The sequence below is a fragment of the Sminthopsis crassicaudata genome, chromosome 3 (assembly GCF_048593235.1).
Source record: "Sminthopsis crassicaudata isolate SCR6 chromosome 3, ASM4859323v1, whole genome shotgun sequence".
NCBI classification, from domain to species: domain Eukaryota; kingdom Metazoa; phylum Chordata; class Mammalia; order Dasyuromorphia; family Dasyuridae; genus Sminthopsis; species Sminthopsis crassicaudata.
This window is the reverse complement of record NC_133619.1, coordinates 266457398-266481310: the sequence shown is the minus strand read 5'-3', so window position 1 is coordinate 266481310 and position 23913 is coordinate 266457398. Positions and strand designations below refer to the sequence as shown.

The 23913-nt window shown below is 36.1% G+C and overlaps 1 long non-coding RNA gene across 1 annotated transcript in view; it reads right to left on the bottom strand.

Moving 5' to 3' along the window:
* Nucleotides 1-638: 638 nt before the first annotated feature.
* LOC141561291 (uncharacterized) overlaps nt 639-23913 on the bottom strand; it is an 84786-nt gene continuing 61511 nt past the window's right edge. The window contains exon 3 of the long non-coding RNA XR_012488010.1: nt 639-725. This is a non-coding gene — a long non-coding RNA (uncharacterized LOC141561291). The remainder of the gene's footprint in view (nt 726-23913) is intronic.

Below are 23913 nucleotides of genomic sequence, written 5' to 3'. Positions count from 1 at the left end.
GGGAAAAGAGGAAAATATAGAATATGGAAATATTTTTATTTACCAGAAATTGTTTTTGAAATCTTTTTTTTTTTTTCTTGAGCAGGAAGAGAGGCCTTTTAAAGGTTGTCTTGGTAGGGTCAACCCAAGGAGATTTAAGAATGTTACCACATAATGTTAAGACCAAAAATGTCCTCAGGTATGGCTTTATTCCAGATTTATCCAGGGTACATTCTTTTTATTTTTAGAAGTAATTTACCTGATTCCCCACCTTTTCCTTCTCCCTCCTGTGTTCCCCTTTTCCATCTGCACACAGTGTATTTTCAAAAGGGGAAGGGTGACAAATCAGGCTACATCCCATGGAGTAGGAGCCAGAAAGTCTAGCTTTCAGAGTCCTGGAAACTCACATGGAAAAAACAACTACGCAAGATACTAAATACCTTGGCTGTGAGGACCAATGAACCATAGTATTCCTAAGTTAATGGAATTTTCTTGCTCCTCTTAGTGCTTACCACCTTTTGTAGCTTAGGCTGTGCATACCACAGAATCAAGACAAAAGACAAAAAGAGGAAAAATTCCCACTGAGACTTCTGTTTCTTTTTCTTCATTTCTTTTTTTTTTTTAAATCTTTTCAGTTCCAAGTTCTCTCCCTCCCTCCTTCTCTTCTTTTAAAGAAAATTTGCACTGGCCCTTCTAGTCTTGATCCCATGAGTTTCCAGAAGTCAGCAAGCATTCTGAGTTTAGGCCTAAGAACAAAAGATCAATTGTTTTTAAGAAGTAATTATGGTGAGCAAAGTTCCAGAAACTGAAAGAATATCTGGAATTTGACGATCACCTGATTAAGCAGCATGTTTCTCAATTTTTTCCCCAACCATGAATCTTAAAAAAAAGACAACTCAGTTTGGCAAACAATCATGATAACAATAACTAATATTTATATAGTGCTTCATAGTGTGCAAAACACTTCACAGATATTTTCTCATTTGGTCTTTACAACAAGTATGAGAGGAAGTTGCTGTTATTTCCCCTTTATACAGGTGAGGAAACTAAGGCAGAAGTTTAGGTGAAGGAGCTAGGATCACACAGCAAGTGCTTGAGCCTAGACTTGATCTTATGTCTTTTTGAATCTAGAAAGCAACATTCTATCCACTGGGCCAACTTTTGCCCCAAACTTACTATGTGTCCCCTAGTAACTCTTACCTCTTTTTAGATAAAGCAATTTATCAAATTCTCCAAAAGCACTGAATCTTAAAATTGGAAGGAATCTCAAAGATCTTCTAGTTCAACTTAAACTGTCAGTAAGACATGACTATTATATTAATGATCTGGAAACAAGCATTTGTGAACTGTTTTTCTGAATGATAGACATTTTCTACGCTGGGCCTGACTCAGGCAGTCTGATGATAGTTTATATTTGCTACTAAAATGAAATGAGACATTCATAGGATGTTCAACTTAACAGAATGAGATTTACATAGCCACAGAAGGACAGAGACATTAAACAAGGACATGTTTTGAGAATATCCTAAATTGATTCAGCTAAGCCAAGGTCCTTTGTCTGAGTTGACCATCATGTTTTTTCAGGGAAGCATCAGTGGCCTGGAATTCTCAGCTGTATTGTATTTAGAAAACCAGGAAGTGAAGTCAGCAGCCTGCACCTTTAATCACTCAATCAAATCTCAAGGATTCTTCCAATTTTTTAAAGTGAAAAAGCTTGCATAAAAACAGAGATTAGGACATTGTTCCCACTACAAATATGCTTGACATTATCTTGGAATTCATTTAATATATTGTGTGTTTGACAATACCTCAGTATACACATTTGAATTTGTATCCTTTGGAGACCAAGAATAATCTCTGTGGTATAACAAGTTTGCAATTCAAGAGTTAATTTAAGTATGAGGATGCTTCTTTGCCAATGACTCAAAGAGCTCATACTAGTCCCAGTGTCTTGTTTATAACCCATATTTTCACATAGAGGTGGGATAGTGTAGTAATTCCCTGGAATGTTAGAGCACTGTGTGACTTTCTTGACACATAGCTGTTTGCCTTCAAATTTAAAATAAGCTAACAGAGTTTGGGACATAATGGGAAATACATTGCTTTGCTTTGCTAGGAAGAAGAATCAGTGCCATCTCTTGCATGAAGTTTCTGTAGATGTATAATTCTTTTCATTTTATGAATCGTGAAATCAAAAGCACAAAGTGGTCACAATCTCTCTATAGTTAGGGAGTATGCAGATTTCAGATCTGTCCACATTTCTTTAGGCTTTGAGAATCATTATTAAACTAAATTCATCTTACAGTTTTTAAAAAGATTAACAACTATCAAACTGTGCATACCCTTTGATCCAGCAGTGTTTCTACTGGGCTTTCTACCCAAAGAGATCTTAAAGGTGGGAAAGGGACCCACATGTACAAAAATGTTTGTGGCAGCTCTTTTTGTAGTGGCAATCAACTGGAAGCTGAGTGGATGCCCATCAATTGGAGAATGGCTGATTAAGTTATGATATATGAAGGTTATGGGAATATTATTGTTCTATAAGAAACGACCAGCAGAATGATTTCAGAGAGGCCTGGAGAGACTTACGTGAACTGATGCTGAGTGAAATGAACATAATCAGGAGATCATTGTACACCGCAACAAGATTATACAATGATCATTTCTGATGAACATGGCTCTCTTCAACAATGAGATGGTTCAGACCAGTTCCAATGATCTTGTGGTGAAGAGAGCCATCTATACCCAAAGAGAGGACTATGGGAATTGAGTGTGATTCATAACATACCATTTTCACTCTTGTTGTTGTTGTTTGTTTGCATTTTATTTTCTTAGTTTTTTCTGGTTTGACTTGATTTTTCTTGTGCAGTAAGATAATTGTATAAATATATGCATATATTGGATTTAACATATATTTCTACCATGTTTAACATATTTTGGATTGCTTGCCATCTAGGGGAGAGATTGAGGGAAGGGGGAAAATTGGAACACAAGGTTTTGCAATGGCTAATGCTGCAGAATTATTAGCGCATATGTTTTGAAAAATAAAAAAGCTTTAATAAAAAAGATTAATAACATAGAAAATGTATCTTATTGCAAAAAGAAGTAACATCTTTATCACCCTTCCCACCTTATCTTGTTTATATGAAGGAAAGGGTTATGAACTATTAAACTTAAAGATGGTGGGGACTAAAATTAAATTAAGAGGAAGAAGCATATCTTCTGAAGAATTTCAGGAGCCAGAAAACTTGGGTTGAAATTCTACTTCTCATGTTTACTTCATATGTGATCTTGGGCAAGTCACTTCATGTGTCTTACACCTTAGTGTATATGTAAAATAAGATGTTGCATTAAAGTGCCATATAGCTCTCTATTTATAATCTTTGGTTCTAACTTTGTTCCATGTTTTAGGGTATGCTTTTAATGTCTTATTCTCTATGTATTCTCACTTGGTAACCTAATCAACTCCTAAGGGTCTAATTTTTTCATCTCTTTGCTGATTATTATTATTATTATTATTATTATTATTATTATTTTATTTATTTTTTTTTTTTTTGCTGAGGCAAGTGGGGCTAAGTGACTTGCCCAGGGACGCACATCCAGGAAGTGTCTAAGATCAGATTTGAGCTCAGGTCTTCCTGACTTCAGGACTGGTGCTCTATCCATTACACCAACTAGCTCCCCTCTTTGCTGATTATTTATGGATCTCTCTCTCTCTCTCTCTCTCTCTCTCTCTCTCTCTCTCTCTCTCTCTCTCTCTCTCTCTCTCTCTTCTAAACTATACTCCTACATCGCCCACTGCCTATTGAAAATTTCAAACTGAATGACCCAGAGACAACTCAAACTCAAGGAATCAACAGTAGAAGTCAATGTCTTTCATCCCAAACTCACCTCTCTTTCAAATTGTCTTATTTCTGTTGAGGGCTCTAACATGTTTTCCATTTCTCAGAGTCACAATCTCAGCATTCCTTACTCTTTTCTTTCTGAATATCCAATCAGTTGTAAATCTTGCCATTTCTCCCTGCATGCCACCTCTTTCATCTATATCCCCCTCAATTTTTATTTTAATTAATCCCTTCTTTTAAGCCTATTGCAATGGCCTCCCAAATGGTCTCCATGTCACTTTTCTCCCTATTCAAATCCATTCTTACCCTGGATATCAAAGTGATTTTCCTTAAGAAAATCATCTCTATAAAACACATCATACATCTAAAACAATAAACATCAACAACTGCAGTTTGGTCCGGGATCACTATAAATTTCTATTTGGCTTTTCAAGTCCTTTATATCCTAGTCCCAATCTGTTTTTCCAGCCTTATTATATGTTACTCTCCATCTTAGATTTTAAAACCTAGAAAAATTGACATTGCTATTCTTTGTATATCTTTCAACAATGTATTTTTACATTGGAAACACCCATGCCTAGAATGCTATCTCCTTACCTCCCTTATTATAATCTCTTATTTTAAGATGCTTAAACATTGCCTTTTATGTGAAGCTTTTCTTGATGCTACTAATTTTCAAGGCCCCTCTATTTCTAAAGTATTTACTACTTATAGCTGTATATGTTATCTTTTACAATAGAATGGAAGTTCCTTGGGAGCAGGAACTATTTCCCTTTTGTTTTTGTATCCTCAACACAGTGTCTGCCATTCAATAGTACTTAATAAATGCTTGTTGATCTATTGATACATGAATATTTTATAGGATAAGAATATGATCTTATTCAAGAAGATCTCAAAGTTTAAATCCTAAGTCCCTTTAGAGGGTTTCAAATTTATTTTTTTAAATAGCATTTTGGTTTTATTCTAATTACATATAGAGATAGTTATCAGCATTCATTTTTAAAATAAAATTTTAAATTTCACATTTTTCTCCTTCCTTCTTTCCTTCCCGCCTTCATTTTCTCTTTCCTAAGATAGGAATCAATATTATATAGGTTATACATGTACAATCATATTAAACGCATTTCTACATTAGATATGCTAGTATTAATAAAAGGAAAAAATCATGAGAAAGAAAAAACAATCCTTCCCAGATGAAAATAGTATGCTTCAATCTGCATTCATACTCCACAATGCATCATCAGCATTTTGGAATTGTCTTGGATCATTGAATTGCTAAGAAGAGCTAAGTCTACCATAGTTGAACATTACACATTATTGCTCTTACTGTATACAATGTTATTCTAATTCTATTCACTTCATTCAGCCTCAGTTCTTGCAAGTCTTTCCAGGTTTTTTTTTTTTTTCTGAAATCTATCTGCTTATAGTATAATAGTATTTCATAACATTCACATATCACAATTTATTCAGCCATTTTCTAACTGGCAGGCATTCCAAACCATTTTTTTTTGTCACCACAAAAAGACCTGCTATAAATATTTTTTTACATGTAAAGTCCTTATCTATTTTCCAGATCAATAGTTTTTTCAATGAGGTATTTTATATTTTCTTCTATTTTTTTCATTCTTTTTATTTTTTTGACTAATTCTTGAGTCAGAGTCATTACCTTTTGCTTGTCCAATTCTAATTTTTAAGGAATTATTTTCTTCATTTTAAAGGAATTATTTTCTTCAGTTAGCTTTGGTGCCTCTTTTCCCATTTGGCCATTTCTACTTTTTTAAAGAATTGTTTTTTGCAGTGGATTTTTCCCTCCTTTGGACAACTCTATTTTTTGAGGAATTGTTTTCTTCGATCATTTTTTTATTTTTCCTTTTCCAAGCTATTGACTCCCTTTTGCATATCCCATAACATTGTTTTTCCTATTTTTTCTTCCACCTCTCTTATTTGTTTTTAAAAAATCCCTTTTTTGGGGGCAGCTAGGTGGCGTAGTGGATAGAGCACCTGAGGAGGACCTGAGTTCAAATCTGGTCTCAGACACTTAACACTTCCTAGCTGTGTGACCCTGGGCAAGTCACTTAACCCCAGCCTGGGGGGGGATCCCTTTTTTGAGCTCTTCTAAGATGACTTGTTTTGACTTAGGACCACTTTATTTTTCCTTTTGAGGCTTTGGATGTAGACATTTTGAGATTGTCCTCTTCTGAGTTGGTGTTTTGACCTTCCCTATCACCATAGTAGCCTTCTTTGTTTAGGGATTCTGCTTTTTGATAGTTTTCTAGTCTACTTCATGACTTTTAAAATTGAGCATTATTCCTGAGGTATGGGGGCACTGTCCCAAACTTCTTGTGATGGAGGTAAGGGACTTAGTCACCGACTTTCTGTGTGCCTTAAGAGCTGGTGACTTATCCACTGCATTGGGTTGACCCAGCTTAGTCATACCTGTTGTACCCTGAATCCAAAACTTGACAGTTTGCCTTCTGCACTGGGCCTAGAGGCCTCACAGCTGGCCTGCTATGCTAAGGCCATGGATCCTCAATTGTTGATCTGTGCTATGGCTAAGAACCTTGTACTGGCTTTCCTGGACATCACCAGACCTTTTCTGAAGTCCTCCTAAGTTATCTTAAATTGGAAAATTATTTCACTCCATTTTTAGTGGGTTTTATTGTTCTAGAATCTGTCTAGAAGCTTGATTTCACATTGTTTCTAAAAGAAGCTGGCAATAGCTCAGGCAACTTCCTGGCTTTTCTTCTACATCTTAGCTCTGTCTTTGGTTTTTGAATTCATTATCACTCATTCATTCAATAATGTTACATGTCCTGCATTGTACTTGGTACTATTATACTTAAAATTAAAACAGTGCAATGAAAAATTGTAGAGGAACCTAATCCTCCCACATATTCCATGAAAAATATTTGAAAAAGACCCCAGAAAAATCAATCACAGAGAACATGAAGAGAAACAAAAATAAGCTATTCTTATATTATACTCCACAACTTTATAAAAAAGGTCACCTGGGAAACATTTGAGACTTTAAAGGAGCCAGCACAAACTTTAGTAGAAGAGTCTGAGACCTGTAGCTCTGGAAGAGGAGTTGTTATCAAGGAAGCAAGCCCAATCACCTGTAATTAGATCTGAAAACAAATTTAATCTCTGAATTGTTAGAACAAAAGAAAGAGACAGAATCTGCTCTAATAGGTCACTGTGCATAAAAACCGGGTGCATCTGAGCACTCCTTTTAGTACTTGGGACTACAGCAGGAAACAGGGTAAACAATGCCCACACATAATTGTGAATGCATCCAGCCATTCTGGAGAGCAATTTGGAACTATGCTCAAAAAGTTATCAAACTGTGCATACCCTTTGACCCAGCAGTGTTACTTCTGGGCTTATATCCCAAAGAGATCTTAAAGAAGGGAAAGGGACCTGTATGTGTGGGAGTGTTTGTGGCAGCCCTCTTTGTAGTGGCCAGAAACTGGAAACTATGTGGATGCCCATCAATTGGAGAATGGCTGAATAAATTGTGGTATATGAATATCATGGAATATTATTGTTCTGTAAGAAATGAACAACAGGATGATTTCAGAAAGGCCTGGAGAGACTTACATGAACTGATGCTGAGTAAAATGAGGACCAGGAGATTGTTGTATACTTCAACAACAATACTATATGATGATCAATTCTGATGGACGTGGCTCTCTTCTACAATGAGATGAACTAAATCAGTTCCAATAGAGCAGTAATGAACAGAACCAGCTACCCCCAGAGAAAGAACTCTGGGAGACGACTATGAACCACTACATAGAATTCCCAATCCTTCTATTTTTGCCCGCCTGCATTTTGGATTTCCTTCATAGGCTAACTGTACACTATTTCAAAGTCCGATTCTTTTTGTACAGCAAAACAACTGTTTGGACATGTATACATATACTGTATTTAATTTATACTTTAGCATGTTTGGCATGTATTGGTCAACCTGCCATCTGGGAGGAGGAGAAGGAGGGGAAAGATTAGAACAAAAGGTTTGACAATTGTCAATGTTGTAAAATTACCCATGCATATATTTGGTAAATAAAAACTATTAAAAAACAAACAAACAGAAAAAAACAATGTCCACATATCTTAACCTTTAAGGAGAGCTTAAAAGAAGGCCTGAGATTAGCTCACTTTTGAACAGCCTAGGCATAATATTATTTCCTGAATATAACTTGCAAAGGGAAATGGATTGAGGCTAGCTCTTTCAGTGATACTCAAAAGAAGGAAAGTGGGGATTCATTCATTAAACATCTATGTGCTGGACACTATACTAAGCACTTTAAACAGTATCTCACTTTATCCTTATAACAACCCTGAGACAAGTCTTGTTATTATGCCTATATTGCAGTTAAAAAATGATGGAGACAGAGATGAAGTGATTTTCCCAGATAACATAGCTTGTAAATTTTTGAGTCATATTTGAAATTGGGTCTTGTCTACTACAGCCCCAACACATTATCCAATGCATGATCTAACTTCTTGAAAGAAAATGAAGACAGAAAGTAAAGATTGAGGCAGAGGAGAGGTAGTTTCAGTCACCCCATATAGAAACAGCAATGCTAATAGCATCTATCCTACAGAGGGTTAGGGACCAAACAGAATGTACCTAACCTGTCCATGAGTGCCTAGGTTGGTGGACAACTTCTAACTCTGGCACAAAGTTACAATCTAAGAACTGAAAGTGTAAATATGATTAAATGGAAGATAATGCCAAACACAATAAAGAAATAGCATCAGGTTTTTTTTAAAGCTTTCTATTGACAAAACATATGCATGGGTAATTTTTCAATATTGCCCCTTGCAAAAACTTCTGTTCCAGCTTTTCCCTTCCTTCTCCCTACCCCCTCCCCTAAATGGCAGGCAGTCCCATACATGTTAAACATGTTAAAGAATGTTAGATACAATATGTGTATATATATTAATACAGTTATTTTGTTGCACAAGAAAAATCGGATTTAGAAAGAAAGTAAAAAATAACCTGGGAAGAAAAACAAAAATGCAACCAAACACAACAGAAAGAGTACAAATGCTATTGTTGTGGTCCACACTCATTTTCCAGTATAACATTAATTTTAAAAGGAGGAAATCAGAAGAGAGTAATTCCACAACTACAATCATCACCTTAAATAAAAAAAGTGGCAAGACCATAGGGATTTTAAAAAGTACTGGAAGAAATTAAGCAAGAAGTAAACAATGAAATTTGACCTCTGAAGGTAGTTTAGAAAGTAGCTATGGAATGTAAATTGTATTAAGTTCTACCATGATGGAAAAGTTTCTAGGATAGTCTAGAAACAGATTTTTGTTTGTTTTCTGAGAACCAGCCTAGTTAAGTACAAAGAAGTATATCATCAAAAGGCTGGTTGCTTGGTGATGAATTCTTTGGCTATCACAACTCAGAAAGCAAAGAAAATAGAAAATGAATGTCAATCCTGGTGGCCTCATCTTGATTCTGTAGTGACAGTGGCAGAATAGCTGAAAAAGTGACATAGAGGACTGAAAATAATACCATTTTTAGAGGGTAATGTAAACAATAGTTTAACTCCTAGTAGTTAAATGTAAGATCCTTGTCTGGTAGATTTAAAACTAAAGGAACTTAATTCAATTTTTGGTTGCATACTCAGTTCATTAATCTTCTCTTTTTCTAATTTGTTAATGTATGTTTTCAAAGATACATGTTTTCCCCTTCTGAGAACTGCTTTATATTAATTTCAGAATTTAGTATGTTATCTCATTATTCTCTTTCACATGGTTATTAACTGTTTCTATGATTTTTGCTTGACCATTTATTAATTCTCTACTTAGGTACATATATATATGTATATATATATATATGTATATATATATATATATTGTTTGTGTTCCCTGTATTAATCATATTTTTTATTTTTTATTTATTTATTTTTTCTGAGGCTGGGGTTAAGTGACTTGCCCAGGGTCACACAGCTAGGAAGTATTAAGTGTCTGAGACCAGATTTGAACTCGGGTCCTCCTGAATTCAAGGCTGGTGCTTTATCCACTGCACCACCTAGCTGCCCTTTAATCATATTTTTAATAGAATTGTGATCTTAAAAAGGACATTTTATGCTACTGCATTTTAAAATGCATTTTGAGAACTGGCCAATGAGAACCCATTCTTATGAAAAGCATCTGGTATCTCTTGTATGCTTTGGAGCATGTGCAAATTTCTTGCCCATTTACCTCATTGTGAAGATAGGGACTCTTAATTGACTGCTAAGGCAAAACTGAGTATGTATTCAAAAGGGGACTAAATTGCAGAAGTCAGCCTTCTTTCTTGTGTGGCTGAAACTAAATAAGAAGAAAATATTTACTGTAAGCCTCAGGGTAGGGAGCAGCCTATTCTTCCCATTTGGATCAACATGAAGCCTTGAGTCTATGGCTTTACCATTGCTTCCATCACTGCTTTATCTATTCTTTCCTGACTTGGGTGAAGGAGTGAAGGAGTGTGAGAGTCATAAAAGGATAATCTTTCAGGATACCACCAAAAGTCCAAGAATTGGAGTCCATACCTGAATTTGTCAGTAGTAACTGAGACCAAGCGGGAGGGGCAACTTGCTTGACCTAGGATAGCTGTAGATTGAAGGCAGCCATCAGTGTATGACACACTTGAAAGTGAACTTGTGGAGTGAATGTTTTGCAGTAGCCTCTTTAAATTTGAGTGCATTCTCCCTAGACACCAAAGTGCTATAAGAAAGAATCTGCCTCCAGTTCAGGGAGAATGTTATTATTGCCTCCTCTCTCAGTTAATTATCCCTTTGTAAATGTTAATTTATTCTAATTAGTCAAGTGATATTGGAACACTAATTGATGGGTAAATCAATGATATAGGAGAGATATTAACTGGCATTGACAAATAATCTTAAGAAGTATATATTGGTATGAAAACAGAGACAAATCTCACTAAAATTGTGAGGGTCAGATACAGTCAGCCTTCTGGAAACCCAACTTGACAGTGGAAGTAGGAGTGTGGATAAAGATTCCCAAAGCTTTTATGGGCTACACATTTATTTATAATATCTCCTTTCTTAGTATTTTGTTTTAATAAAAATGTCATGTAGTACAGAGAATTATTTTTGTCTTCTGGTTAAGATAGTGATATAATAGGTCATAAAGAAGACTATCTCTTTCATATGTTCAAATATGTAAAAGTGACATTAGATTGAATAATGATCAAGAACTCCAAAGAAAACAATAACAATTATCTTTGGTTAGTATATGATCATAAAAAAGGACAAGAAGAAGTCTGTTGGCATTAGCGTAGAGAGCCTGCCAGAGAGACTGATATTAACTCAGGTACACAGACTGGAGAACTTTCCAGGATGCTGTTGTTAATCTCACAATTATATTCTAGGAAAACTGGCATTTTGAGTCTACCTGCTAAAAGAAATCCCAAACAATGTCAAAGCTAAAACCCAGAACTTCTAAGTCAAAGAAAACAATCCAAATAGCCAGAAAGAAAGAATTCAAATACCAACCAATCCTAGTCAGGAAAATATAACTCGTAGCAAAAGCAACCTGTGGTTCCAAGAAGCTGAAGCATGTGCAGTGGGAATCCTGGTAAAACTATCTTAATAGATGGGATAAACCATGTTAAGGGTAACTTATGGGTCTCAAGCCTGTCAGTGAGTTGGGAGATTTCTATCCCAAATTTTAAAAGATTTCCACTGGCAAAATGGACAGATGAAAAAAAAATTATTCCAACAGCCAGGAAAGCTGCTTAAGCAGGTGTTGTAGAATGCTAAAAGCTCAGTCAGATACCAAAGATACCAAGGTCATCCACTGCTTCCTTGGCCATCATCAGTCATCTGGACTTTTGTCTTGCCACTGGACCTTAATGATTCCAGCAAAGATACTTTGCTGATGACTTTACACATCTTGGTTCCACTTAAATCCAAATCATACATGAGTCAAGATATTGTTCTGTGATGTTACTGGTCCTTTTTGAAAATGAAGGATGAACAACAGCAAAAACTACTATTAAGAAGGGAAAACTTCAGAATACAATATGTAAAAGGCAAAAAATAAAAGCCTATATCCAAGAATAGATTATATTGTATTCTATTTGTAGATTACTCTACAAAAATAAGTATGATACTTTGGGGGAGGAGTGGGGAAATAAAGCTTTAATAAAATTTCCATGTATTTCTTATGAAAAGGCCAGGATTGAGTACCAAGTTTAAAATGCAAACAGAAGAATCAAGAAGTCTAGAAAAGTAAATGTCTACTGAGAAATTGAAAGGTGATAAACAATGATGAAATACAGCTAAGCCATGATTACTATGAACAATGAATCCTATGAAGTGACTGCATTATTTGAATTTGTGTTATTTGAAATAGTTTGAATCCAATGGAAAAAATTTAAATAAGTTGTTTATTAATGTAATATAACAGCAAATGATAAAATATTTCTCACAAAATTTTATAACAAAATAAGTTATAGGAAACAAATTTTTTAAAATTAAAAAATTCCTATTGTTATACCGAGAAATAAACCTACACTGATGATATGTCATCATTATCATTTAAAACACTTTAGCACCATGAACTGTCTTCTCTTTAAATCTTCATAAATAGGCTGGTGAATTTATATGCTCATATTCTCACATACAGTATAGTTGGATAATCTAGGACATTATCTAAAATCAGTAATGCTTTAAATGCATTTGTCCTTACAATACTTTTCTTTTTTAAAATAGCTTTTTATTTTCAAAATATATGAAAAGAAAGTTTTCAACATTCACCCTTGCAAAATCTTGTGTTCCAAATTTTTCTTCCTCCCTTTCTCCACCCTACCCTTTCCCCTAGACAGAAAGCAATCCAATATATGCTAAACATGCCTTGCAATACTTTTCAATAGCTCAGCTAAAATAACTTGAAAACCAGGCTTCAAAAATAGCTTATTCATTTTAGCTTTCTATTTGACCACCAAAGTACTAGATGTGATTGATGGTTTTTGCCACTCAGAGCATGAGAATTTTGAGAAAAGCATTGCTTTTAATTTAAAATTTCTTTTTACATTATTTTCCAATAAAAGTGTTAAGCAATCCTTGGACACTTTAAAATCCAGTGTGAATTCTTTCTTTTTTGGGAATATAAGTTCTGCATTATGAAAGGCAAAATGAATAACTTTGATTATATTAAATTAAAAAGCTTTTGCACAAACAGAACCAATAGAAACAAAATCAAAAGGAAAGTACAAAGCTAGGAAAAAAATTTACAGCCAATGTTTCTGATAAAGGTCTCATTTCTAAAATATGAACTGTGTCAAATTTATAAGAATACAAATCACTCCCCAATTGATAAATGAACAATTTTCAGATGAAGAAATTAAAGCCACCTATAATCATATGAAAAAATGCTCTAAATCACTAATGATTAAAGAAATGCAAATTAAAACAACTCTGTGGTACCATCTCACACCTCTTAGATTAGCTAAGATGACAAGAAAAGACAAGGTTAAGTGTTGGAGGGGATGTGGAAAAGCTGGAGAGTTGTGGAATGTTGTTGGTGGAATTGTAAAATGATCCAACCATTCTGGAGAGCAATTTAGAACTATGTCCAAAGGGCTCTAAAATTGTGCATAACCTTTGACCCACTGGTCAAAGTGACACTACTGAGTTTGTATCCCACAGAAATCATAAAGGAGGAGAAAGAACCCACATGTGCAAAAACGTTTGTAGCAACTCTTTTTGGGGTAGCAAAAATTGTCAAAGGATGCCCATCAATTGGGGAATGGTTGAACATGTTGTGGTATATGAAGGTAATGAAATATTATTGTTCTATAAAAATGATGAACAAGCTGATTTTATAAAGTCCTGGAAAGATTTACATGAACTTATGCTGAGTGAAACAAGCAGAAACAGGGATACATTGTACACAATAATAGCAAGAAAGTATGATCATCAACTATGAAAGATTTGATTCTTTTCAGAGGTTCAGTGATCCAAGGCAGTACCAGTCAACTTTGGATAGAAAATGTCAATTACATCCAGAAAAAGGACTATGGAGATTGAAGGTAAATCAACACATGCTATGTTCACTTCTTTTTTCTGTTTTTTTTTCTTTCTCCCATGGTTTTTCTCTTTTGTTCTGATTATTCTCTCCCAACATGATTCATAAAACCATGTGTATTAAAAATTAATTAAAAAAAAGAAATGTAGGTTCTGGAAAGCATTCTTTTTTGGCTTGTTTCATCCACATTAAATTTTGTTGAGAGCATATCCATATTATTTGATTAATTTCTTTCAAATAATCAGTATTTTTAGCTCTCACATCCTCGTCTTCAGGGGCTACCTCTGCAGTAATTTTAACATTATGCAACTGTACTCAATTTTTAAGTCAATCGAACCAACTATGCTAGCAAAGTTTTTTCACTATCTACTTCATTTTCATTTTCTTTCATTGCCTTAAACAAAATTGAGGCTTTTATCAGAATGGTTCTCCTAAAAGAACATTCCGTTTCTATCTCTGTAATTCTATTGTAGTTCTTTGCAAACCAAAAAACAAACAAACAAAAAAAAACAACCAACAACTTGATGCCAGTCAATCAGACAAAAAAAAAAAAAAAACAACAACTGATGCCAATCAGATATCAAGCATTTATTGAGTACTCACTATGTGACAGGTTCTATACTAAGCTCTAGGAATACAAATATAAGAAAAAAGAGAAGTCTGTGTTCACAAGGAGCTTACATTCTGATGAGAAAGACAACACATAAAAAGAAGGTGAAAAGGAGAGAATGGAAGGGAAGAAGGTTCCCTTTGAGGGTCAGAGGTACATAATGGAGGAGCGCAACCACATGGGAAGAGATGGCTATTCTGGGCATTCTCCTTAAATGGAAGATCTTGGAGGAGTTATCCAATCAGAGTTAAGGGTACTAGGGGTATAAGATACTTCTGAGATGTGAATTCCAGAACTGAAGCAGACTTTCACAAAGAAGTTGTTTCTGGAATCATTGTAGAGAAGTCTGGAAGAACAATAGATTGGTGGGAAGTAAAGAAATGGTTGCCCTGGGTACTCTCTTAAGTAGAGGTTCTCATATATTTTTGCCTTTTACTTTTATTTGGCTGTTATTTTAAAATATCCCATGTCATAAATTTATGCATCCCAACATATTGTTCTATTTTAGAATGACTATATCCACCTTTATGCCATTCACTTTTTTTATATAAATTAAAATAACAAACTTTTTCTTTTCATGAGGGCAGCAATTTCATCTGAAATACTCTTTTTATCCAAGTAGCACCTCAAGGAAAATTAGTTGATTTATATATATATCAATGCCCCCCTCTTAGATATAAACAAATCTAAGAGAAATATTAATATGAAAGATGTTAAAGACAAGAATAGAAGTTCTGAAAAGCTAGATATGATAGATCTTTATTAAATTTCTTCTTGCATATATATTTTTTTCAGTTGTGTAAGACATTTACAAAAACTGGACATTTTCTAGGGCACAAAAATTTCATGTACAGGTGCAGAAAAGAGGCAATAATAAATAAATAGCATTTGGAAAAAATTAAGATTTAAATGAATATCTCATTTTATGGTGTTTTACTTTATTGTGCTTTGCAGGTGTTTTGTGTTTGTTTATTTTACAAATTGAAGATTCTTGGCAACCTGAATCAGCCAAAAGAACCACACACACAAAAAGAAATAATGTAAAAATAGAATGCCCAATTTGCATTAAAACTCCATCAGTTCTTTCTCTGGATATGGATAGCATTGTCCATCATCAGTCCTTTGGAATTATCTTGGATCATTGTATTACTGAGAATAGCTAAATCATTCACAGTAGATCATTACATGATAATGTGTTTATTGTCAACAATATTCTCATTTCACTTTGCATCAATTCATTTAACACTTTTCAAGGATTTCTGAAATAATCCTACTTGTCATTTCTTATAGCATAATAGTTTTCCATCATAATCGTATAATATAAGTTGTTTAGTCATTCCTCAATTGATGGACTTCCCTTCAATTTCTAGTTCTTTGCTACTACAAAAAGAACTGCTATAAATACTTTTGTACATATAGATCCTTTCCCCTTTTTTTCTTATTTCTTTGGGATACAGAAATTGTAATAGTATTGCTGGTATCAAATGTATGGTTTGATTGTCCTTTGGGCATAGTTCCAAATTATTCTTCAGAATGGCTGAATCAGTTCACAATACTACCAACAATGCATTAGTGTCCAAATTTTCTGACATCCTCTCCAATATTTATTATTTCTTTTTTCTCATATATTAGCCATTATGATAGATTCAGGTGGTACCTCACTTTTTTTTTTAGTTTGCATCCTATAATCAATAGTGATTTAGAATATTTCTTCATATGACTATACATAGCCTTTATTTCTTCATTTGAAAACTGTTCAAATCCTTTGACCATTATCAGTTGAGGAATGGCTTTCATTCTTATAAATTTGACTCCATTTTCTATATATTTGAGAAATGGGAACTTTATGAAAGATACTTGCTGTGAAGAGTGTTTTCCAGATTTTTGCTTTCCTTCTCATCTTGACTGTATTGGTTTAGTTTTTGTAAAACCCTTTTAAATTTAACATAATCAAAATTATCCATTTTGTAATGTGCTTTAGCTTTGGGTTAGTCATAATGTTTTGTCCATAGATCTGACATAAACTATTCCTTGCTCTCCTAATTTGTTTATGGTATTCATGTAAATTGTGTCCCCCTTAACCTTTGGGGGGCACCCTGATGTACCCTTGGGGGGAAGGATTCTGAGTCTCAAACCCTGGGAGGGGCACATCTTTCCCAGATAGCATCCTTCCCAAAATAAGTAATCTCATTTAATTGGAAATCTCGGTCTGGGGCATAGTCCTCTATTGAGCTCAAACTGCTCCCCAGCTCCAGGCCAACACTAGCCTGATATAAGATATAACCTGGGGTTTGTCAACCCATATTTGTAGAAGTCATAACAGGACTTAGCCCACTGATGAAGATATTTTCTTCTCAGTGCAAACCCATCTTTGCAATAATCCTGACAGAACCTTGCCCATTAAGAAAGCTGTCTTCTTAGCATAAATAAATTCCCTTCTTTGCCACAAACCTTGTGCCTTTATTTATTGGAGTTTGCAAATTATTTTCAAAACCTGCGCAACTGGACATTGCTGTTAGGGGATCTCTTACCCTCAATTCTCACACCTCAGGATTCCCAAGAGTTTGGCTAAGATAAGCCCCCTTTTGTTTTTTGTTTTTTTTTGTTTTTGCTGTTCCCTATTCTATAGCTAGGACACCCACATTTCTGGGAAAAACTAGGTTGTTGGGAGCTCAATGCTCAGCAGAATTCTCTATATCTGGGGACGCTCATACTGGAATTCTTGCATTCTAACAAAAAGTCCCCTTAATCAAGGAGTGTTTGTCATCTCCTCCTCTCTAGAGACCTAAGAGAAGGATAAGGTGCTAGAGCATCAGGGAAATCTAAGGCTTGTGGCAAAATGGGACAATCTACCTCTGTCTCTATCCCTAATGATTCTTCCTTAGGCAGTCTCTTAAAAAAAGAGACTAATTTGGCTTAAAAGATCTCAAAACAAAAAAGCTTAAATTAAAACACCATTGCAGGATGCTGCTTAAATTTGCTAGAGGAAAATTAAATTCCTTCCTGTTCCTCTAGGGACACAGGATCCCTCCTTTGCACCCCTATACAGTTTATCAAGAGGCTTTTGAATCCCTTCCAGAACAGGACCTTATGTCCGACAATATTTCTTTAACTCTATCCCCCTCATCTGAACCAGATCCTGAGACTTCCCAGCCCCCAATCCTTGATCCTTCTGATATAAGGAGTGGAATCCTTTTTCTCCTCCTCAGAATACTGATTTTAACCTCTGCCTCCTGGAAGAAACAGTAGATTCTTACAGACAGACATTCAGAGCAGAGGTGTCTCTCTCAATGTCAAACCTCTCCTACACTAAGGAAAAACCTGTCCATTACTCTGAGGACCCCACCCAGTTTTTTGAGGGGTCCAAGGCCAATGCCCGCCTTGTTCTTTCCTGTTATGTTAATATTAAACAATCTGCCCAAGATATTCAGAGGAAACTTCAGAAGCCAGTTTTAGGCCTTCAAATTTCTTCCCCTCAGCTGCTAGAAACAGCTGTTGGAGTCTTTAATGATAAGGATCAAACTTCAGCAGAGGAAAAAGACCTCACAGTTAAAGCAAGATATGGAGAACAGTCCCTACTTTTGGCTGCTGACATTTCTGGGAACCATAAAGATTTGTGCTTTAGGTGTCATGAAAACTGTCCGAGGAAACTTCCCAGTTCTTGCCCTGAGAGGCACTGGAGGAGAGACTGCCTACAGGGGACAAGCTGCCCCCCAATGTCCTGTCCCCTAGCAGGAGTTTGGGGTTTGGACAGACTCCCCTTCACTCCATCATGGCAGCCCAACATCTGGATGTGGCCAGTAAGACCATTGAATTTCTTTTTGCTATGGGGGGGGGAGGGACTTTTCCTTCCTTCTCACTCTGGCACTCTGGTCTTACTTGCCACTTCCCCCAAAAAGTGGGGATTGCAGGGGAACTTAAGACCTGTTTGGAGACTTTCCTCTATTTTAACCAGCTTGGCGACCTGTTATTTAAACCCTTGTTTCTTATTGTTTCCTCCTATCCTTCTCCCTTATTGGGGCATGATTTAAGGGTGAAATTGGGGACCCAATTTTCTCTTCTCAGACCTCCAGATGGTCTTTTTGTGCTGCTCCCAAAGCCTTCCCATGTTCCCTCTCAATTCTGAGAGAAAATAAGATTCCTCTGTTTGGGCCACTCCAGCCTTAGTCAGAAGTGAGAAATTTCTTAAGCACAAATTTTTAGCTAAAGAGTTAAGAGATTTGGAGCCGCTTAACTGCATTCTTCTCTTGACCTACTGTCCCAAAAGGCAGGGTCATGCCCTGGGAGATCCCAGACTGGTCACCTATTTCTCAAAGGAACTGGACTCAGTTTCCCCAAAATAGTTCTTGTGCTTTAGAGAAGCCTCAAAATTTACCCCAGGGCACTAGAACATTTTATAAGCTAAAGGGCACCAGTGGCTTGCTAGTGGGAGGCTTACCAGATATCAGGCTTTCCTATTAGATACTCCTGGGTGTGTCACACTCTTAATCCTGCCACTTTGCTCCCGAAAAACACACAATCAGGAGACACTATTCATAATCGTGAGGAAGCTTTAGAGTCTGTCTACTCCAGTTGACCTTTCTTGAAGGACATTCCTCTTGACAGTCCAGATGGTGACTGGTTTACAGATGGGTTGAGTTTTCTTGAAAATGGGGAAAGAAAAGCAGGATATTCTGTAGTGACCCTCAATAGCACTCTGGAGGCTAAACCACTGCACCCTGGGACTCCTGCCAAGAAAGCCGAACTCATTGCCCTGATCAGAACTTTGGAATTGGGGAAGGGAATGAGAGTGAACATCTATAGAGACTCCAAACATACTTTTCATATTTTGCATGTTCACGGAGTATATGAAAAGAAAGGGGATTCTGATAGCAAAGAATTATTGTATTAAATATGCAAGAGAAATGCTACAGCTACTACAGACTGTCCATAAACCCAGAGAGGTTTCAGTTATATTTTATAAAGGACACCAGAAGGGAGATTCACTTCAAGCCAAAGGGAATGGGTTTGCAGCTAAAGCTGCTGCTCATTCACTCCTGACAATGGCACTTTTAATCTCTCTCTCAGCTCCCTGAGAGCCTTACCCCTCCTTATAGCCCACCGGAACAAAAAGCCAACTTTTAGCTCTTAAACCTCCCCCTATTCTGAGGTCTGTTCATAGAAGGGGCACATACCTACAGGAAAATTGATTTTAAGTTGCTTTTGGTCTTAGCTGACACCTTTACTAACTGGGTAGAAGCTTTTCCCTGCAGGACTGAGAAGGCTCTGGAGGTATCAAGGTGCTTGCTAAAAGAGATCATACCTCGTGCCTAAGCCTGACTAGCTCCTTGAAAAGTAACAAATTGTCCAGTTTCTCCTTCTCAGCCTGAAGATTATGGATATTCCACATCTCCTAGATGCTGCTGCTGTTTTCTTCAGATCTCACACTTCCCCTCCTGGTCTGAACCTACATTGAACATGGGATTAACTTTATGACCCTTGTCAGGTTGAAGCAGCTCCAAAAAAGGAGACCTTTGTCTCATTGCCCCAAATGAATATGGGGGACTATTTGAGGGTAGAATGACGTAAATTGTGTCCTTTTTAACCTTTTGGGGGGGCTCTGTTGAACTCTTGTGGGGGAAGGGTATTCCTGAGTCTCAAACCCTTGGAGGGGCACGCCTTTCCCAGACAACACCCTTCCCAAGAAAAGTAATCTTATTCAATTGGAAATCTGGGCCGGGGGCATAGTCAATGTTCTCTATTGAGTGGCTCAAACTGTTTCCTGGCTCCAGGTCCACACTGGCCAGATATAACCTGGGGGTTGTCAACCCATCTTTGCAGAAGTCCTAACAGGATTTTGCCCAATGTTGAAGATATTTTCTTCTCAGTGTAAATCCATTTTTGCAAAATTATCCTGCCAGAATTCTTTGCCCACTAAGAAAGCTGTCTTCTTAGAGCAAATAAATCCCGTTCTTGCCACAAACCTCATGCCTGTATTTATTGGGGTTTGTGAATCTTTTGCAAAACCTGCCCAACTGGCCAAAGGGGAATCCCATTGCTGTTGGGGGAATTGCTTACCCTCAATTATCACACCTCATCAGTATCACCCTTTCTGTCTAAATCATGTACTCATTTTGACCTTATTTTGGTATATGATATAAGATGTTGGTGTATACCCAATTTCTGTCATATTGTATTCCAGTCTTTCCCAACAGCTTTTATGAAATAGTGAGTTCTTAGCCTAGAAGTTGGGTTTTTTTTAATTTATCAAATAATAAGTTAGTATGGCCTTTTACTAGTAAAACTGTAAATTTAATTGATAACAACATTATGTGTGTTCTGTCTGCTCCACCAATTAACAGTTCCCCTGTCTTTCTTTCTCTTCCTCTAGGCTTCCCTATGCTGAGACACAACAATATTGAAATCAGGCCAATTAATAATCGTATAATAGCCTCTAAGTGTTTAAGTGAAAGGAAAAGTCAATGAGACAAACTTCATTATTGTCTTATTTTAAGAAATTACCATGACTACCCCAGCCTTCAGCAAATACCACTATAAACAGTCATTAGTTATCAACATTGAGATCCTCCACCAATAAAAAGGTTACAAGTCACAGAAGGCTCAGATAATGGTTAGCATTTTTTAGCAATAAAGCATTTTTAAAATTAAGATATATACATTGTTTTCTTTAGATATAATACTATTGAATATATAATAGACTGCAGTGTAGTGTAAACATAATATCTATATGTACTGGGAAACCAAAACATTCATATGACTCACTTTATTTTGATGCTTGTTTTATTGTGCGGCTCTGGAACTGAACCTGTATCTTTGAGATATACCTGCAATTTAATCCTAAAAAAATTGGTGATCTATGGAATATATCAATTGCTGGCAGAAACTGTATATAGCCAATATCTCACACCACATACCTAGATAAGGTCAAAATAAGTACATTATTTAGACATAAATGGTGATATCACAAGCAAATTAGTGGAGTGTGGATTATTTTATCTGTTAGATCTCTGGAGAAGAGAAGAAAGAATTTATTAAAAAACATGAGATAGAGATCATTGTGAAATATAAAAAATTTTTTTGATTAAATGAAGTTTAAAAGGTTTTGCACAAATAAAATCAATTCAGCAAGAAACTGGAGGAAAATTTTGCAGCAAGTTTCTCTGTTTCATTTCTCAAATATATGTAGAATTGAGTCAGATTGATATGAATATAAGTTATTCTACAGTGGGTAAGTGGTCAAAGAATTGGAACAGACAGTTTTTAGATGAAATTAAAGCTATCCATAGTCATATGAAAAAATGCTTCAAAGCATTATTAATTAGAAAATGCACAACTCTGAGGTATCACCTCACTCCTATCAGATTGATTTATGCGATAGAAAATGAAAATGTGAAGTGTTGGAAGGAATGTGGGAAAATGTGATACATATCAGAAATGACAAATGCTGGAGGTTAGGTGGAATAAAATAGATACACTAATATACTGTTGGTGGAGTCAAGGACTGCCTTCAACCATCCTGGAGAGGAATTTGGAATTATGCCCAAAGGACAATCAAACTGTGCATATGCTTGGATCAGCAACACTACTACGGGAGCTAAATCCTAAAGAGATACCAAAAAAATGGAAAAGGACCTATATGTATAAGAATATTTATAGCAACTCTTTTTGTGATGACAAAGAATTGAAAATTGAGGGGATACCCATCTATTGGGGGATGGCTGAACAAGTTGTGATATTTGATTGTGATGGAATATGATTGTGCTATAAGAAATGACAAGCAGGATGATTTCAGAAAATATTGGAAAAACTTACATACACTGATGCAAAATGAAATAAGCAGAACCAGGAGAATATTGTTGATAGTAACAGCAGTATTACATGATGATCGACTGTGAAGGACTTAGCTATTCTCAGCAATACAATGATCCAAAACAATTTCAAAGGACTTATGATGGAAAATGCTGTCTAGCTCCAGAGAAATTTTTGTGGGGGTCTGATTGCAGATAAATGCATTTTTTTAAAAGTGTACTTTCTTAGGGGTTTTTTTTTTTTGGTCTGTTTTCTTTCTGGAATCTTTCTTTGTTGGCTAATATGGAAATATTTTTCATGACTTTACATGTATAATCTATTATCAAATTGCTTGTCCTTGCAAGGAGAAAAGAAAGGACAATAATTTGAATAAAAGTTTCAAGATTAAAAAAAAAATGAGAGGCAGAGCCAAGATGGTGGAGTAAAGACTGGAACTCATCCAACCTCTCCCACAAAGTGCTCTTAATTCCTTTAAATAATGATTCTAAATAAATTTCAGATCATCAGAACACTCAAAAAGACAGAGTACAACATTTTCCGGATGAAGGCAACTTAGAAGGTCAGCAGAAAAGGTCTATGACTCCAGGGTGGGACTCTAGCTTGCAGTTCCAGTGGTGGGCCCAGTCCCAGCTCCAGCCCCAGCCTTGGCATCTGGCTCCAGCTCAACTTCTGAATCATCAGCAATACTGGTGGTTTCCAGACCTTTCAGCCCAGAGACAAGAAAGAAGACCTGGAAGGTCAGCAGAAAAGGTCTGTGGAACCAGGATGGGAGCCCAGTGTGTGAGCTCAGTGTCAACCCCAGCCCTGGTCCCAGACGCAGTCCTGGCCCAAGCATCAGTGAGGCAAGATCTCTGAATCAGCAGCAGTGCTGGAGGCTTCTGGATCTCTCAGCTCAAAAGCACCAGGGAGGACTCAGAAAGTTAGCGGTGAGGATCTGAGGTAATGGGATGGGAGTCTGGTGTGCAGTCCCAGGACAGGCCACCTAACCCTTGTGGTGTGGCTTTAGCATACTAGTTCTTACATCTGCAGGGATAGGATAGGGGTGATAACACTCCTACAGCTCCAGGGAAGAAAAGAGGGCCTGTGGTTAGATTCCTAGAAGGATCTTTGAAAACAGTTGCACAAAACTCCTGAAGCTTGGAACAATGCACCCTTTACCCTGGAAACAGAGCCCTATTTTAACAGAGTTAAAAGCCAAGTAATAGGCTAATAAAATGAGCAGATAACAGAAAAGGTTTCTGACCATTGAAAGTTATTATAGTGAAAACACTCAATGGTGATAACAAAGTCAAGGCTCTCTTATATCCAAAAATAAGAATTGAGTTCAGGTCATGGAAGACCTCCAAAGGGACTTTGAAAATCAAGTAAGAGAGAGAGAGAGAGGAAAAATTAGGGAAAGAATTGAAAGTGGTGCAAAAGGAAATACAAAAAGCTAATGAAGAGAAGGATGCTTAAAAAGCAAAATTGACCAACTGGGAAAGAAGGTATAAAAACTCACTGAGGAAAATAATCCCTTAAAAAATGGAATTGAGCAAATCTAAGTGAATGCCTTTATGAGAAATCAAGATATAGTAAAACAAAAGAAAAAAATGAAAAAAAAAAGTAGAAAAA